Source organism: Castor canadensis, chromosome 10 (assembly GCF_047511655.1).
Source record: "Castor canadensis chromosome 10, mCasCan1.hap1v2, whole genome shotgun sequence".
Lineage (NCBI taxonomy): Eukaryota > Metazoa > Chordata > Mammalia > Rodentia > Castoridae > Castor > Castor canadensis.
Window position 1 is genome coordinate 128816313 of NC_133395.1, and position 20405 is coordinate 128836717.

The 20405-nt window shown below is 40.2% G+C and overlaps 1 protein-coding gene across 1 annotated transcript in view; it reads right to left on the minus strand.

Annotated features, from left to right (window-relative positions):
- Window positions 1-293: 293 nt before the first annotated feature.
- The window catches only part of Eif4e3 (eukaryotic translation initiation factor 4E family member 3), a 234961-nt gene continuing 214849 nt past the window's right edge, over window positions 294-20405 (minus strand). The window contains exon 8 of the mRNA XM_074044243.1: window positions 294-422. The gene's annotated coding sequence lies outside the window, so the exon portion shown is untranslated. The remainder of the gene's footprint in view (window positions 423-20405) is intronic.

Below are 20405 nucleotides of genomic sequence, written 5' to 3' on the forward strand. Positions count from 1 at the left end.
GTGCTAGTAGGAATTAAAGCTTCTCTTAAAAGGCGTCTTTATGTTTATAAAATGAATTTAAATTAAATGGGTATTTGGTACAGTCTTTACCTCAATTTATTTATTGAGCTCTGTATTGCAAGGGGTGCATTTGCATTTTTAAGGAAAGATAACATATTGTCCTGACAGATGTATAAACAAAGCAAGTCACAAGGTCATGCTTCATACACTAGTTTAGAGACCCAAGGAGGGTATACAGATGGACATTTAGCAATTAAGAACTATTTAAATAAGGAACAAGGTATAAAAATTACCTTCAGAGAGAAGCTGAGGGGATCTCTCTAGCTCTCCTCCCTATTTCTATTTCTTGTTAATAAAGATTTGTGTCATTGTCTCAAACAAAAATGCCAAAAGGCAATCTCCTTCCTCATCTTGTGTTCCTCCTGTAATAGATATAGGTTTAAAAAAAATCCCATCAATGCAAATAAATATTCCACTCAAAATAAAATTATTTTACTCCCCCCCATTCAAATGCTGGCTAAAATGAAACCTTCACTTTCCATTATTTTTAAGAAAGGCAAAATACATAAACTCAGAGGAGTGAAATAATCATTACGATGATTTCAATTTTTGTAAGAAACAAAAGCTGTTTACTTTCATTTGTGACAGCATTCTTGGACATGAGAACTTAAGTAGCAAAGTAACACTGTTGGATCCTAAAATAATAAACCAGGTCCAATCTTCTGGATACAAGCAAGCCATTTAGCTAGTCTGGGGAACTGCAGGTTTTAAGGTCACAAATAATATAAAGTTGAAACCCAGCTCATTTTTGGAAGTCTCCAGCACAGCGGAGGGCAATGCGAGCCTGTCTGAAACACATACTGTCAACAAAACAGTCAATCCAACACGCATGTTTAACCTAAAATAAAGACAGGGAAAAATAAAAGTTTTACACTGTGCCCTGGTAGTTGAAGAATCCATTGTTGTAAATGACACCGGTGTAAGCTGAGCCAAATTAATGATATTCAGAGTTAAATCCAATTCCCCTCATACAATCACCTGATGATGGTGCCTTTGACAGTTGGGAGTGGTTCTGACAGGGTGCGGACATGGGCACACTTGGTACAACAAAGAAACTAAATGCCTTCATCTAGACGTTCATGACGTTAAACCTAAGTACCTGAAGTTATTAATCTGGGGGGGGGGATACTTTTATCTTATAGGGATTAAAGACTATACATTCTTGAATTTAATCAGAACTAACTACACTAAAATGGTGCCTAAAAGTTATAAATCTCTTTGGAACTCTGTGTACAAAGCATATTTTATAGCAGCGTGAGTCACACAGAGCTCTCTATTTCAGTCACAATGGCTTTTGTTTCATATTAGAATAAAGTGGGCTGACGATCTTATTCGCATTCAGTGTAAGAAGTCAGACTAACATCATGTCTAAAGAGACAGGTTGGTGAATTACACAGAACCCAGGGCTCTCAGAGGCTGCACACCACACAGCAGATGCAGGGCAGGTGCTGAACAATATTGGCTACAAGGCTTTGGTATCACCACGTCACAGTAACAGGGACATCAAGGAGAACGTGGCACAGGCTGGCACTTTTATAAGAGACTAAACAGAGATCTTGCCCATCCTCAACATAACGGATGCTCCCTTTAGGCAGAAGGACAAGACCACAGGCATCCTAACAGGGCCATCCCTGACTCCTGGACTACCTGTACCTGAACTTGACAGTATTTGCCTTCAACAATTCACCAGGACAGAAAGTAAACCGAGGCGGAGGCCCCACAGAATTATACGTCAACACTTGCCACATAAAATCAGGGAACACTTTGCTAATGCACTACTGGATAAAGCAACTTGCTCATGAATCAGACTCATGGGGGCAAAAAATAGGAATGTTATTTGCTTGGCAACAAAACGATTTACCATTTTGTTTGAAAGAGGGGGAAAGGCGAAGAATGTGTAAACCTATTTCAGTCAAGCAGTTGGAATCTGGTTACTCTGTTTAGATGTTCATGTCACAGAATCAGCTCAAGAATTTCTCAAGAAAAATAAAATCTGGTTCACTTCAAACAACACCTTCCACCTGCCTTCCAGAGTACTCTGGGCTTTCCTGAGGTACACATGGTCTCACAGAATCACACATCTTTGAGACAGACAGGCCAATCACACTGGAAAGTGCTTCTTCTAGTAAGTTACAGGCACTGCTTAACTTTCTAAAACAGAATACGTGAGAACCCGTTTGTGTAAGGTTGAAATTTCACCAGGTGTCTTCACACCAAATCTGCCATGGGATTTTCAAATCAGTTAAGATGTAAATACGGGAAATCATTTCAGCTTACTTAGAAATCTGGCCTTAGAATTCCATTTAGTTCCCAGGTATTCCAATAATCCAATGAAGGAAAATTCAAATCAATGACCACCATGTTTTGTTTGTGATGTAGCTTTCTCTGGTCCAAATTAGGGACCCCATCAAGTGCCAGCTTGAGTAAACAGCTCAGCCTGGCCCCTCAAGATGCTCAGCGAAGTCTCCTCTCTAACACCAATGCTCTGCCCACCTCCTATTTTCCAAATTAATCCAAATAAATCAACTAACCATGTGTTTTCATCTAAAAGGTTCTTGCCTCCAAATTCAGCCTGGTTTGACCCCAAGCTGCCTCTTCTTGCTCAGTTACTCACCACTCTCAGCCCCTACAACTCAACAGAGAGACAACATCCACCACCAGGCTGCCTTTAAAAATACACAGCACACACCAAACACTTGACAGCGAAGAAGGGGGTGGGGGGGGCTTAGTCAGGACATTTTGGGACCCTGCTCAGGAGCCCTGAGGATGAGAACACATCCACCAGTAGGAGTCACATGTGATGGATTTTCCCAATGCATGACAGGGAAGGTGACACCGAGCTACTCTGAGCTCATAAGAAATGGGCCTAATAACTCTGGAGGAGCTGTCCTTTCAATTAGTGTCTATAAAACGCTTTGTGATCCCTGGATGAAAGGCACTGCTGCATGAAAGCTTGGTAGCAGTCACAAGGTGACTGTCATTATCGTGTTTCATTCCTCTGAACACAACTCAGATCCAGGCAGCCTCTTTTTGAGGCTTGGTCTGGCCACCCCTGTTACACATGGGAAATGCCTAGAGCCAAAAACAGTTCCCATGGTGGCACATACTAGGTAAAAATGAAAGTGCTCTTGGCAATGGCAGGCAAGAGGGTGCCAACTGGCCAAGGGGACCCAGCCCAAGTGGTTCTTAGAAGTGGCATCAGGCATACACACCTCTGCAAAGCCAACCTGTCCATTTCAGCAATCTGTGAATGGAGCACATTGTTTAAGTACACAAGATCATTGCCACAGGTCTACAAGCTGGGAGCAGGTGAGCCATCTCCCCAGGGAATGCCCCAACACACCCCGGTATGGGACTCACTCATGGCTGACTGCCAAAGTCAGCAACCTCCAAAGAGGGGGCTCTTGGGATCCCTGCTGAAACACCCCTGGCAAGTGGGGATGTTCTCCGGGGAAGGGTGAAAGTAAAGCAGAGGCCAGGTTACTATGTTTTATGCCTGGCGTCTTTGGGGGATTGACTGGAGCCAGGATGTCTTTGGCTTCTGGGATCTGAGAAATCAACAATGCTATGCCCTCTGCACCTGGATCTTCTTACGTGGCCTTTCTCCATATGCAGCCCAGGAATCACTCTGTTTCTGAATGAAGGCGCAGCCTGTCTGACTTCAGTTTAGCACACTCACTTTCATGGCGAGTGCATGACCCCTCAACTGTTGGTTATAATGATGGCGTGTGCAGAGGGGTGACTCTGTGCCAAGAAGGGGTCTCCTAAGCAGGGACTGCAAAGGCTACACTTTCTGAAGCCCGATCTGGTCCTTACAAAACATCCTAGGACTCTTTCACATCTACACTTTGGCTTCATCATCTGTACGATGGGATAAGAGCCTCACAGGGGGCTATGTCATGGGGGTTCAGTAAGTCATTCCAGGGACTTGGAAGAGGGCTGGGCTAGATTTACCCTCCTCCTAACAATGCCACAAAGTGGATGCTAACACTCCATCTCCCCTTGGCAGATGAGAACATGGCGCGTGGTGCTGAAGGAATTTTCTAAGATAGGGCAGCTGGTAAGCAGTGCCATTATGTAGTTCTGCTCTCTGAAAAGCAAGTTATACTCCCTCGATGCCTGTCTCAAGAACTTTTCTCACATTATTTCAGATGGCCTTAAATTCTTACATGTAGCTGGGCATTGGTGGCTCATGTCTATAATCCTAGCTACTCAGGAGGCAGAGATCAGGAAGATCATGGTTCAAGGCCACCCAGGCAAATAGTTTTCAAGACCCTATCTCAAAAATACCCAACACATAAAAGGGCTGGCAGAGTAGCTCAAGTGGTAGAGTGCCTGCCTAGCAAGGATGAGGCCCTGACTTCAAACCCTAGCACAACCATAAAAAGAAAAATTCTTACATGTAGTCAGGTCTGTGAGTACAGGGGCTACAGCTTGACCACTACAGGACTCAGAGTGAATGAACTCATTCACCTAAGCATAACGCTCAGCAGTAAAACCAGACAACTCTGGACAAGTATGCACAGTCACCTGTTGAAAACAAATGCCACTGCATTCTAAGCCTGTCTCAGACCTTTCAAGAGTTGTGACTGTACATCCTTCTGCTCCTGATACCCTCCCCTCCACTACAGTGCTCCCCTCAACCTCTCCTACTTTTCTGGCCTGTTATTTTTGTCCTGGGGTTGGGAAAAGCTGAACCAGGGAGAGCTGCTAACCTTCCTCTAAAATCAACTTTCCCCAGCTATTTGTCAACTTCTGTCATTCAAAGGGATACAACACAAATGTATATCTTTAATGAAATTCACAGTCAAGAAAAGTTGTCATCATGTAGTTATATCTGTTATGACATACATTTCATTTTGTTCAATACATAACAGAGAAGCTATTTAATCAAACAGAAGATTCTTGCTAAAATGACAGTCCAAGCAATGTCCAAACAAGCGTTTATTATGCAATGAGAATCTGATCGAGATTGGATTGTTTTCAGCAGAATTTTTTTTCCTTCCTCTTCCATTGAGAAAATAGCTTGGGGAATGGAGGCAAAGACAGGAGACAAAGAAGGTGTGGGGTGATACTGAGTTAGCCCTGAGTGTGGGTGCAAGTTGCCCCACCCTGAATTCTCCTGGGAGAAGGTAAAAAGATACAATTATATGGAAGGCCACAAAGGCCACGGCTGAGGCAAGGAGTTGTGTCTACCTTTCCCCTCCTAACAATGCTACACAAGAGACAGGTACAAACTCTAATATATATATACAATGCAAGGAATGATGACATCTGTGTTTTTCAAGTGACACTTATCCTTGGACGCATTTTGTTTGTCTTCCCAATTTAATGAACACTTAGCTTCAAGGATAAAACCTATGTTACTGTGAATGTTACCAGAAATTAGTGAGTTGGAGAGCAAGAAAATCCAAGGCCAAAAATACAAAAGAAAAAATGTTAAGAAGACTACTGGGTACTTGGTTTTTGGACACCACCGATGATGTGAGTTTGAGGAAAAGAAGGAAAAAAAAGATACAGTAATGTTTAGAGGATAATGACTCTCTTCCTTTGTTCTATCCTCTACATGGTCCCCCCCTGAACAAAGTAGGACATCAACAAAGAACTGATGGGAGGGTGGGTGGGTGGATGTGTGGATGGATGGGTGGGTGGATGCATAGATGGACTGAGAGAAAGTGAGTGGATGGATGGACAGCCAGGATCACCTCTCCCCCAAAAAAGAAATGACTGGTAAAAAATATTTGGCTACATTATCTGGAGAGATGATGGCCCATGATTATAGGGACTCCTCCTCCTTACTCTTGCTCATGGTAGGTTCTAAACCAGGTTATGGCAGCTATCCCAATAAAAGAAGAAAATATGTTTATAAGACATTCAGGGGTGGCCTATGGCTACAAAACTTTCCTTTTCCTGTGCCAGGTTAATTGGTCATCATGGCAACAATGACATGGCACGCCAATTGGTCCAAGACTTCATTACTATGCTAATGTTCTAAGTCAGTGCAGGTAGTGGAGGCCAGTGACTCTCCTACTGACAGTGTTGAAACAGAGATGGCTGGACCTCTCCCCCAGCATTCGATTCAGTAGGTCTCGTATAGACCTAGGAATTTTACCAAGTTTCCAGGCAATTCTGACAGGGACCACTCCTTGAGAGCCACTGCTCTTGACCATCTCTAAGGTTCTTTGGACTCTGGTATGTTCCAAGTCTTCAAGAGTGACCCAAACTGTTCTGAATTGAATGGACTTTGAAAAGCAGATCCAACACTACTGGAGTGACCGAAAAGGAATGCAACATTGCTGGATTTAAGATTAGGATACCTGACCAATTCCAACATGAGATGGGGCTTTTGATCCTAAGAGGGGCAATTTTTATATATTTTTCCTATTTATTTTTGGAGAGTTAAAAATATCTGTCTAAACACTTGGAATTGAATTTCTAAAGCTCAATCCCAATAATATAATGTAAGTAGGAACCCAGGGGCCTGTAACAAATTGCTGTGGTATCATCTAAGTCATTGTCTGGCTTCAAACAGTGTCTGTAAACCAGCCACCAAGGACATGTGCCCAGAATTCCCACTGATACAATGAGGGAGCACAGTCCCACACTTCTCTTCGGTCATGAATATCCTCCTCCAGACACTGAATTGTTTTGTTTTGTATTCTGTTGAGATAGGGTCTCAAAATGTAGCCCAGGGAGGCCTGGAACTCCAGAGTGCTGGGATTACAGCCCATCATGTCAGGACAACACTGCCTACTTTACAAACACTCTTGCCATGTTCTCACATGACACAGTGATCTCAAACGCTCCTCCATAGTTCCAACCTTCATAATGACAGGTCTTTAGAGCACAACCGGGAATAGTCCCCTCCTTACAATAGCCTCCCATGTGTACAAAAACTTCTTACAACAACTGCCACAAGCACACACCCTGGACCTCACCTCTGTATGTTACAGTTACCATTCCTTTAACATTTCTGAAAAGATCCCTGTCATCATTTCCATGGATCACCTCTGGAATCTTTCCCGAATTCCCACCCTTTCCTTGTCCTCCATCTGGGACCTGGACAAGTCACTGGCCCTTCATCTTTCACCATACTCTCATTAATCGGTCCTGAATCATGCGAGGCTGTAATGACAGCACTTCTCTGCTGACACAAGCATAAATGAGAAGGGGACATACCACACAGGTTCACAGTACTGAAGAGAAAGGGCAGAACGACCAGGGCCAAGCTGGCAAGGGGGTACTGAAGCAGGGTGCTGAAAGGCATCCCAGGAACCCCTCTCCAGAATGACAAGGAGCCTCCAAGGATGGTGGTGGCCTGTGGAGCCTTTAACAACTCTGAGCAATTCCACTTTGCTCCGCTGGCACTGGGTGTTGGCTTTCAATGGCAATATCCAAATCAGAGAGGAAATGACAGTGCATTCCAAGCAAAACGGCACACATTTAGACAGACTAAGAAAACAACAATAAAAGTGCAAATTTATTCTGCATGTGTGACCACGATTATCATTACATCAAGTCCCATATACGCCCAGCCAGAACAAATATTAACCCATTTTATAAATTACTTTATACCGCATTTGTGGATACAGCTCCACCCAAACCCAAAACAACACCGTTTCCATAGTAACCAACAGATTTCAAAGAAGGAAAAAGGAGAAGACTTCAGAACAGAGAGCAATCAAATAAAATAGCCAGCATCAACAAAATATGTCAGCATTATTTAAAACACAGGGTTATTCTATAGTTTAATCTCTTTCCCAGAAAACCACCCCCTTCTAAGTCACCTTCTCGTAAAGCGGGTTCTCCCTCAAAGAAACAATTGCAAAACTGTTTCCATCTTAATTGAGGAGAGAAGCAAATTTGAGTCATTCCTGAGGTTCAAATGGGAGTATGAGGAAGAAAATCACATCCACTAACTGATTGAGCACACACTGAAATTTAGATTAATAGCTGAACTTTGATTATCATAGTAGAATATATATTCTCTTGCTGAATTTAATGGGGGGGGGGGGGAAGAAGCAAAAGCCAAAATTGAAAGCTAGAGAGATACCAACCATGAAAGCTGCAGACCAACTGAAAGCCAGATTTTTCACTGGAACCTTCTCAAGGATCAGTTCCATCATATGAATTTTACACACAGGTGACATGTAGTAGGTTGTCCACATCCCTGCAAGTTCTAGGTCTTGTAATGGAGATAAAATTCAAAACAACACCCACAGGCAGCACTGTGTTTGCAGGGTAGAACTGGCCTTGTGTGGAGTCAACAGAGTTCTATAAACTAACAGGCCTGGCAATCAATCAATCTCGCCCCACCACCCCACTGTCTCCTCCTGACTTCAAAATATTACAGATTTTTGAACCGAAATATTCAAAGATGTGAAGAAGAAAATTTTGAGCCCCTACTTCCTACTACCCTTCGAAAGAAGTTCTAAAGTAATTTAGTAACTTGCTGTCTCCCTTATTCTAGCTGTGTGACCTTGGGTAAGTTATTCAGCCTCTCTTTCACCTTCCTGAGCCTTGGGTTTCCTCACCTGGAAAACAGGATTATTAAAAGCATTTATATTACAGAGTCGTAATAAATATAAAATGAGCTAACACACGTATAAGCTTAGAGTATCAAACATACAGCAAAGATAGGAGGTATTCCTAGTATTATTACTATTTACAAGTAATTCTTCTTTCTTAATGATTAGTCACATCTCGATAGATGTACTTTGAAAACACTTTCCAATATTGCAGAGAAAAAGCCTGCTGAAAAAAGTAGCTTAGGAAAAATATGACTGGGTTAAACAGCAACGACTCAGTAGAGCAGCTAGGCTTGAATGGCAATTAGCTCCCGCAGCAGGCAGACCTGGGAGTGAAAAGCACTTATAACCACATGACCATGATTTTGTCTCTTATCAGCATTCTCCCTTTACAATGAGAACAGTTAAGACTGACCACCCATAGAAGGGTGCAAAGATTAAGTGAGAGAATCCATGTACAGTATTTCATATACACACAAAGTCTGTTACATTCAAACATTAAATATATGCTAGGCACTATTACTGCCATCGTTACCATTATTGTAATGTTTGTTTGCTCAGACACAACACTGATTAAACAACTGTTCACTGAAAGCTACTGTGCACAAGGCAGTGTGTGGTTAAAAAACTAAATGTCTGTGCTTTCATGGCAGTCACAGCCCAAAGAGGAACACTTACAATGAATGAACACACACAAAAATATATAGATATAGTTACAAATCTTGACATTATGAAGAAAAAGATCAGGAACAAATGACTTAGGTTTACCAATGACACAATGTTATACTACATTTTAAAGATCTTTCTTCCTTATATATAATACAAAAATGTTATACCCCACCTATAATAATTACCTACACCAAAGTATTTTTTGAGTATAGACCTATGACCTTTTCCATATAGGATTCAAAACCATTTCGGGGCCTTACTTTTAGCCAAAGAAATTTGCTATGATTTTTTCTTTCTTTTTTTTTTTTTTCTTTTCCCAACCCAAATGGAAAAGTGGCTTTTTATTTACCCAATACATACAAGTCGAAAAACTCAGCAGGCAGAAATGAAAAAAGGTTAAAATGAGACAGCTCATCCTTAAAGCAACACTTGCAAGGACCCAACATGTTCTGTCCCCATGCTACCGTGTGAATCATTAATAACATAAGAACCATAAGCAAAGAAGATGCAGCCCTGTGGGGCTCCCAGTGAAAGAATGAAAGAGCCACACTTTGATGACTCAAAATGGTTCCATCTGACCAGGCCACTGCAAACACCAGGTGACTCCCAAATTTAAAGATTTATCTGTATTTGTTCCACAACCCAATTAGTAAGTAGGGTTTACATTTACCTCTCCCTGTAGTTTGCATAATGGTAGAAGACGAACAAAAGTAATTACATTTACATTTTATTATGAAGTCAGTGAGTCACCAAAAGTACAAGCTAGAATGTACATTTTATTGTTTTTCATTATGTAGTGGGTGCTTCATTGCACTGAGGATCATATTTTTTGTCGGGGGAGGAGTTATAGGTATGGAATACTTATTTTGTGGAGGACATACCTTTTTGTCAGAGTTTTGTATTTACCACATCAGGATCACTCTACTGTGGTTATTTCAAATTCTCCATTTAAGTGTGGTGCATAACTCTTTACAGGGAATAAAGACTTGAACATTCGAGATAGAAGATACAGAACTGTTCATTCCCAATGAATACCTAATACAAGTCACTCAAACATAGTTGACAAAGGAAATGGAAAACCTACTTGGTCCAAGAAGATTCAATAGAACTTTGAAAAGCACATGAAATTATATGCCTCCCCATTTTTCTCTCTAGTTCATTTTAAATTATATTCTCCATGTAATATTTTGGGTATTGTTTCTACTTGCTTTAATACAAGCTATTTCAATCTAGTGAAGTAAAAGAAGCAAGACTTCTTCCTATTTTACCCCAAATTCATGACTCTGAAACCAACCCAGAACTCCAACAGGAAGCCCAAGTTCAATGAACAAGCATGTAAGTTCACTGTTTCACTCATAATGAGGTACTTTGCTAATTTTAAAATTTTTATCCCATAAGATAAATATGGCAGAAAAATGTGTAGATGGAAATGCTAGGGTTTTTTTCCTGCAAAGAGAGAGGAGCAGTCTATATAATCCCCTTAATCCAATGAGGTGTGGCTCTGCCCGACACCCTCAATTATTCTTCATGGCCACAAAAGAAGGTAAATATTGGGGGCTGAGTAAAAAATTGAGACTCTATCTGAAAGAGAAACCAAAGTAAAAAAGAGCTGGGGCATGAGAGAGCTTGCCTGAGTTCAAACCCTACTACTGAGTTGAGAAAAAGACAAAGATAGGTTTTTTTTTTTAATTCAGTTTCTCTGATGGGGAAATCGAGGCTTACAATGGCAAAATTACTTATGAAAGAGTTAGACATCTAATAAAGAGGCAACATTTGGACACAGAGTCTGTGCTTATTTCCACTACAGTACACTAGACAAATGCTGGTCTCCCGTGAAGGCAACAGAGTAACTTCACATGCAAAGCTCCCTTAATCTCACCAGATTTTTCTGAGGCATGAGCTGTCACATAATAGAGGGAAATAAAGAAAGAAAGCTAGGTTAAATCACTTAGCCAAGAACACACAAGTTAGTTAAGTGGCAGAAGAAGGCTTTGAAGTCAAAGTCTGAATCTCAGGCCCTCAAATACAATAGCCAGTACCATGTTGCTAGTACACTGCCCTGAAGTACACAACTCTTTTGGGGCTAGAGGACAAAAGAGATGTGGAAAGAATGAACCAACTAAGGATAAAAAAAAAGATTTTCCAGTGAAATTTATTCACATACAGCTCCCTTTATATCATACAGCCTTCCTCCAGACACTGTCAAGTATTGTCCCAAAAATGTGACTAGAACGCTTAAAAGTAACAAAGTGATACGAGTATCACCCATGTTCTGCAATGGCCTGGTGGTCAACACAAGTGACATATAACTGCCCACCACTTCCCCACCACCACACAAAAGAAAAAACCAAAAGAACCGACCTACCTTTTCCAACAGAAAAAAAAAAAAAAGTCAACAAAATGATGGTTGAAACCAGTAGGCCTGAAATAGAAAGTTAGAAACTGTACTGAGGCATTTTGGGTTGTCACAATAACTAGGCACAACTAGGAATGTTGACTACCCGAGGGATAGGACACACACAAAAAGCACTGTTATGTCTCAAACAGTGTTGTTGCTCTCGTGGAGAAAAACAGTCATCAATTAGCAAGCTCTACATGACTGGGAAATGTCATCTCAAAGACACAGACCAGGCCCTGGCACAGAGCAGGCACCTAATAAATACCCAGGCAATGACTGGATGATTCCACAGGCAGCATGGCAATATCAAATAGGTTTTGTCAGGGAAAGAAAGGAGGGTACAAAGTTACAAGCACTAGATGATTGCAACTGCATATTTAAATTTACACCCAGAAAGAAATACACTAATATGTTCATTTTGTTGTTCTGTAACAGTGAATTAGTGATTCTTCCCTTTATTACTTTAGTACCATTTATGATAAAAATCCTTCATCATACTTAATTAGGCAAAAAAGGGCTAGAACAGAAGATTGCTGTATTACAGCATCTCCTAAATCAAAGTCATCAAGAAAACAGAATGAGAAGGTTTTTGAAGAATGATAAATTATGACAGTCAACTGGGTATTTCTAAACAGGTTTCTCTTGCCTCTTCATTCAGAGTACTCCAAAGGAAAGTGAGCAGCTTACAGTTCTGGACCTTCTCTCTCCCTCATGGAATCTCCCATCTCTTCTTTTAAGCACAACGCCATCAACTCAGGCAAGCTCAAGTGTGAAGTCATTACATTCTTCATTCCATACCTCCCATCTACAGTCATCCCCCTGACATCCTCCAGCCTCCACTGCAACTCCTACGACACTCAATGTCCGTTCCCAGCATCCTCACCCTCTGCTGCAAGCTGCCTACCCTGGCCAAGTGCACCCACTTTCTTATCACCTATAAGAAACACCCAGGAGTTTTACGGTGCTGGCTATGACAATCAAACTCCATGGGTAAAATTCTCAGTGGAAGAAGGAGCTAGAAGTTTTTTAATGGAATGATTGAACATTTCTACCAAAACACATCTTTAATGGCAATGTGGGAAATGGGAAAAGGAGAAGACAGGACATGCTAACACATAAATCGCGTCATTGCAAACATGAAAAATCTTACATTGTGGAACTGGGATGTAGCTCAGTGGTAGAGTACTTGCCTACCATGCACGAAGCTCTGGGTTCAGTCCCCAGCACTGCATAAATAAACAAACAAATGTCTTAAATGGTACAGCAGCATAAATTTAGCCATACAAAATGTCATTTTCTATCCAAGTCCTTAAAGAAAAAAGTACTTTTTCATGGAGAAATACTAGAATAAATTATTCTCTCACTTAGGGAAGATTTTACTATTTCAATGTAGTCCTAATAACATGTACACCCAAGCTTGAGATGCACAGGTCTACATAACAAGACAGAAGTTTTAAAAGTGTATTATGTAATAGCCTTTATGTCAGATACCACTATGGTGTAAACTATTTGACTCTTCAAGTAGATATGTCAAGAACAAAGTATGTAAGATGTAAATGCCTGAAAGTGGTTTGCTCACAATCAGATGATAATCCATGAGAGAATATTTATTGTGCTGCATTTATAGCAGATACAATGAGTTAATTTGAAAAACACTGATTGAACCCCTTTTTAAAAAAGAATCCTGATTTTAGAAACAGGAAACTGATTGGCTCAGTAACAATACCACCCAATAGAAATATACAGTAAACCACATACATAATTTAAAATTTTCTACCATCCATATTAAAAAGCTTTTTAAAAAGCAATTTATTTATTTTTCTATATTTTCCCTCCTTTTTATTTATTTTTTTTCCTTTTTCTTTTATTATTCATATGTGCATACAAGGCTTGGTTCATTTCTCCCCCCTGCCCCTACCCCCTCCCTTACCACCCAGTCCTCTTCCCCCCTCCAATACCCAGCAGAAACTATTTTGCCCTTATCTCTAATTTTGTTGTAGAGAGAGTATAAGCCATAATAGGAAGGAACAAGGGTTTTTGCTGGTTGAGATAAGGATAGCTATACAGGAAGTTGACTCACATTAATTTCCTGTGCGTGTGTGTTACCTTCTAGGTTAATTCTTTTTGATCTAACCTTTTCTCTAGTACCTGCTCCCCTTTTCCTATTGGCCTCAGTTGCTTTTAAGGTATCTGCTTTAGTTTCTCTGCGTTGAGGGCAACAAATGCTAGCTAATTTTTTAGGTGTCTTACCTATCCTCACCCCTCCCTTGTGTGCTCTCGCTTTTATCATGTGCTCATAGTCCAATCCCCTTGTTGTGTTTACCCTTGATCTAATGTCCACATATGAGGGAGAACATATGATTTTTGGTCTTTTGGGCCAGGCTAACCTCACTCAGAATGATGTTCTCCAATTCCATCCATTTACCAGCAAATGATAACATTTCGTTCTTCTTCATGGCTGCATAGAATTCCATTTTGTATAGATACCACATTTTCTTAATCCATTCATCAGTGGTGGGGCATCTTGGCTGTTTCCATAACTTGGCTATTGTGAATAGTGCCACAATAAACATGGGTGTGCAGGTGCCTCTGGAGTAACAGTCTTTTGGGTATATCCCCAAGAGTGGTATTACTGGATCAAATGGTAGATCGATGTCTAGCTTAAAAAGCAATTTAAAACAAATTTTAACAATATATTTCACTTAATTCAATATATCCAAAATCTTGACAGTTTAACATGTGATTAATTTCTTGGCAGTCCAGCGTGTAGCTTACCACTCAACACATGTCATGTAACTAGCCTTACCCACACTCATGCTTGGTGGCCACAGGGAGCTAGCACTAGGTATTAGAAGTGCAGTTTTAAAGAATCGTATTGCCATGTCCTGTAGAAAAGAAATTTCCTAAAGAAACTCCTCTGATTCTGTTGTACAGAACTATCAACACTGCCACAGTTGGCTGTATTCATTTCTATATGCACAGTTTTTAGCAGATAGATTATAATGTACCTGGCTTTCACCTCCAAAACTATAATTGCCTCCTTAAATTCTAGACAGAATTAACACTCATTTGTGAATCAGGCTTTTCTATGCATCTGCTTTTAAATTAAGGTTCCTGTCCTTTGGTCTTATTCATAGTTCCATAATAAGTGATTAGATCTATAACACTTCCTGGGAACCCTAAGCCCTAAGAAACTGTTTCATTAAGAAATTGCTCTGTCTGAAGGAGATTTATTGCCACTTACCTCATTTTCCCTCTTGTGCTTGGTAAGAGACACCTTTGGTTTTCAAAGCCAAATGTCTAGAGATGAGTATTTTGGTCTATAGCCTTGAGTTAGTGTTGTGGATACAGCTTCCTTTTGCTGGGTTCTACCATCTTCCTTAGACAGCAATGGTGCAATGTGAGGGTATGATACAGCACCCTCGAGAGGAGCCAAGAGGAACAGCACAAAATACACCCCTCCTAACCACCTAGCAAGTATAAAGTCCCAAGGAACTGGAAGAGTCCCAATTTAGGCAGATCCTCAAATTCTGAAACTTAAATCCCCTCTCATTTTCATAGAATTGCTTCGTTTCCAAGTACGAATCTAATGAATGCCCAGAAAATGTAAAACTCTCTTAACCAAATGCAACTCAACACAGTAACATGAAAAATCTGGGAATTGTGTATAGGTTGTGATGACTTGACTCATTATTCTCATTTCCTTAATAAAACATAAAGTAACTATCCATTCATACATACATATGTAAAAATGTAACATTTTGATTCAAACAACTGCACAGGTAACAGCAACTAAAGCAATTCTGAACCATACAACATAAAGTCAAGGAAACATTTGTAACCCTCTAGCACTATCTCTCTTGTGATAGTTACTGTTGCAAGGCAGGACTGAGTATGCTACATCCAACTAAGGGAACCATAAAACCTCTAAAATAGATAAGGGCAATGCACACAACTCAGAAGCTACTTATTCAAATGATACTGGAAAAGAATATTACAAGGTAATTTCTAATATTGAGAACTTGGATCCATACATAAAGCATGAACTGAAATAGATCTTCAGAATGAAATTTCCTAAAATGATTAAAGTAAAATGTGAAACATCACAGTTTATACAAGACAAGAAACATTTGGCTGCAAATGGTTTTATAATTTTGCTAATTAAAAATTATCCCATTTTCACTTTGGATTCATCATAGAACAGAAACACGAATAACCTTACCATGCCAGAAACACAAGCAAATGATTAAAGTTCTACTCTCAAAAATCTTTAAAAGTTGGCAAAACATTTCATTAGGCTACAAATCAAAATCTGTCTGTCCTTGACATCTCTTTAGTGTCTTCCAGATTCCATGTCTACTTTTTTAATCACTCACAGAATCACTCAGAAATTAAAATATGCTAAAATACTACCCATCTTGGACCGCTAAAATAGTCCTCTGATATACTATATATAACCTTCGGGTCCCTACAAGAGCCATGGACCCATACTACCATGGTCTGATTTATGTATTCTATATATTTCACAATGAGAAAAATATATTCCCAGAATCATGCCTTCATCAGTAAATCTGCTACATGTGAGGAATATAAATAAATACTAAAAGGGGGCCACCGTGAACTCTCTCTTGTGAAGTTTGCCAAGTGGAAATGGGTACAACCATGATTAAAAATAAAAAATCATTTGCAAGCTTCTAAGGTGTTACCAACAAAATATGCTTTTTAAAAAAGAGAGAGAATGTGAGTGGTAAGGAGGTTGACTGATGAACAAGTAATTCTCTGCAAAGCTAATGAAGGCAATGTTTACAGCACAAACTTAGTTATTTACTCTTCCCTTCCCTGATCCCCCCCATGCGCCATGGGCGTCAGTATGCATTTATGGCACTGAAAACCAGAGAACCTTCCAACTGCAAGTTACAGTAGTCACTGTGTCAGTGGAAACAATGAGTCACAGACGTTCAACCTGGGATGAGCTGTGGCAGCACCTTACATGTGTCACCAACGTGTCATGTGACATGGCTGTTGCCATAGTGAGGCTCCATGCTCAGGAAATGTGTTAAGACTGGTAGAAGGCACCCAGCCATCCGTCAAGATATCCATACCCGCGGATGTATTTTCAAATCTTTTTACTGCAGATAACATTGTGATTGGCTTCCTCTCTGGGAATCTTATTGGAAGGAGGGGGAAGGAAAGTCACTTGGGGGAAAGCTGAAAGAAAATGAGGTGTACCATCACAGTGTCGGGGGAGGTGGGCCTCAGCACATGGAGAAGAGCAGTATCTTCAAAAATAATTAATTTCAGCTGTTTCAATGAAATAAAAGTAGACTTCCAAAAGGTGGGGAGGTAATTTTTATGGCACTTGTACAAGTTCCATGAATTAAAAGAAAGGAAAAAGCAAAAAAGACTGCAATTTCTTGGGCAGAAATTATATGGGTTAAGGATATATGGAGGCTGGGGGTGTGGTTCAAATGGTAGAGTGCTTGCCTAGCAAGTGAAAGGCCCTAGATTCAATCTCTACTACCAACAAAAAAATGTAGTGGTCATGTTTACCAAAAATCCTCCCCTTAAGCTTTTCTAGCCCAAGTCTTCAATTTTACTCTAGCACTGCTTTTGTCATCTAAAAAGAGGGAGAAAAACAGTAGCAGGCTCACAGCCATGAGGATGAAATGACCGGATGCCACTGAAGTGTTGAGCAGAGTGTCTGGCACACACTAAATGGCCACAGCAGGTACTGGACCCATGGTCACTTCTACACAGTCACCTGGCTTGAAACAAAAGGAAATCTATTCCAGCAAACTGAGTTTCAAGGGAGGATTTATGATTCTTTAGAAGCAGTCTCTCTATGTGCCAGCTTCCCAGATTTGAAATTTAGGAAGTGGGTTAAGGAAAGTCAAAACATTTCACTTCTAAATGATAAAGACAGTTTTGTCAGAAAAAGGCACCTTCAAGTGAATTACATAGATATGTGGATGCATACACACAATATGCCTCCAAGGTGACTGTGCTGTGGGAAACAGCCATGATGGTCACAGGACATTGAAAACCAAAGCAAGAGAGGAACAGCTGCCAAAGCAAGGATCGTTAGCCTGGAGAAGACTCAAGAAAGGCCTGGTAGGGTGTCCTCCAAGCTTTGAGAGGCTGTCATGGAGAAGAGATGGTCTTTGTAGAATCTCTAGGTACCAAAGCAAATTATTAATTAGGAAGTCCATGTGTAGCAGCTGGAGTCCAATGTAAGAAGGAACTTGGAAGAAAGTCTGAGGGTTGGTCAAAGATAAAAATGGGCTTCCTCAAAAATTCAAGTTCATTATCACCAGGGTATTCAAATCCAGTCTGAGTTATTTAAACACACTGAGTACCAAACAAAATTAAGGAACACAATACAGAGGTTTAGGGGGAGAAATAAGCTTTCTCTTCCTGAATACAAAATGTCTAGGAATCTCTGAATGTGTACCGTGCATATCATGACAATACACAGACACATAAATACACAAAAATGCCCATCCTGGGCACCCAGTGAGAGCGGCAAACTCTCTGTAATGATCACAAACCACATTTATTTAGGGCAAGCTTTAGGACTAATACCTAGTTGTTATTTACTGAAAACTTATGCATGTCAACTCTTTTCTTCATGCTTCATGTACATCTACTCTTTTAATTCACCAATAGGTTAGGTGCCATTATTACTGACATTTCGAAACCAAGGCAACTAAAGTACAGAGAGATACGGCTTGCCCAAGAGTATACTGTTAACGACTGACAGACCAGGATCACAGACTTAGCCGCTTACAGCTAAGTAAATTAGCTTATTAAAGGTTCTAGTCTTAGTCCTGGATCCTGGAAGACATTTGTTTTTCATATAACAACAACAAAAAAAAAAGATAAGCAATTTGCAAAGCTTCCAACAAACAGCTACCTTTGTGTTTTCTCTTTCCCACTTCCTACCTTTTTTATTACAATGGACGTTTATGTGAAAACACAATATTTGCTCCAGAGAGGCTCATCTTATCTGGATGTTTGTTCCCTGGCTGCAATAACAATACCTTGGTTCATAAACTCTGGCTTGCTGACAATCAGAAAATCTTTCCCCTGCATGTCCAAGTCAGTTTTATCATGATACCAGAAAAAGAAATGTTCCTGGGGCCAGGCACAGTGGCTCTTGACTGTAATCCCAGCTACTTAGGAAGGGAAGGTAGGAAGATCATGGTCCAAGGCTACCTCCAGCAGAAAAATAAATTATAGTAAAAAAGGGCTTGGGGATGGCTCAAGTGGTAAAGTACACAGAGAAAAAGAAACGGGGTATAGGGAAGGAGGGAGGAAGAAAAAGAGAGAGAGAGAAAAAAAATAAAAAGAGAGGTAGGAAGGAAGGAGAGAAAGAAAGAAAAGAGAAGAAGAAAGAAAAGAGAGGAAGGAAAAAAGGAAGATGCTTCTTGATTATTCATCTATACTTTCCTTAAAAACCTTCCTTCTCACTTCTTTTTCTTGATCAGGCTTGCAAGCATTCCTTAACAATCAGGACGTCTGGAGCATGCAGCCCACATGGCACTATCTTCACACACCTATTCTCACTGAATGCGGCTCTCTGCTCAGGCCTCTGCATTATGAAAATACCCACATCACAAACTTACTTCCATTTTCTCCTGCCTGCACTTCCCCACCTATTTACAACATAAAAGATTAAAATGTCCAGCAGGGACAGAGGTAGCACTCTGACTTCAGGCGTCCTCTATTCAGAATGTTCACACTCATTTCTGATCATTCTCGTCCTCCAGAAATTTCTTTGGAGAAAATCAATGGGCACGCAGAATATGTCTCTTGTCTCTGTGCTTTCCTTGTGGTAAGTTAAGGGATATGTAGTAGAAAAATTTTGACTTCTATTGATTCAACACCACTTCTAAAACGTCAGCTGTGCCCAAGTACCAATTGGACAATAATTGTATTTTTCTTTTTATCTCTGAAATTTTTATTAAATGCTGCACTTAAGCAACATTAATATGTGAGAAATCAAGACATGATGTACCAATTCTATTTTTGCTATATTTTTAATATATAACCAATGTACTAAAATATAAAGCCTTCATTGTTAAAAATATTCATTTGCATCTCCTAGGAAATACATCTTAAATTCCACTGGTAACATATACAATGCATTTAGAGAGCACTGGTTTTGAAGAGAATATAGACCTATGTCACCAGTGCAAAGTCCACTTTTTTCCTGTGACTTGTTTCTCTTCATGTCATCTTTCACGCCAACCTCACTTCTAGTTTCCTATTTCTCTTGTATACATAAAAGGGAGGCTCACTACATTTCACTCTAAATCAACAAGTAATTATACAGGACAGCCTATCTCCAGATGAGAAAAAAAAAAGCTGGTGATATTATTATTTCATCAGAAACTGAGGAGCAAGTGATCAAGCTGAAATGTCAGGGAGATAGCACAAATAGTCAAATCCTCACCACTGCTTCATATACTGTTTTCTCCTAGACCAGGGCTTTGGCAAGCTGAGCACCCAGGGGTCAAGTCCAACTTGCCACTAGTGAACTAAGAATAGCTTTGACTCTTAAAAGGGATGGGGAAATGCAAATACTACTACTCCTTAGTGACACGTGAAAATTATGTGAAATTCAAATTTCAATGTCTGTAAATAAATTTTACTGGAACACAGCCACACCCATCCATTTACATATGTTCCTTGGCTGCTATGCACCAGGGTGACAGAGGGGAACAACTGTAACAGACCAGGTGGCTTAC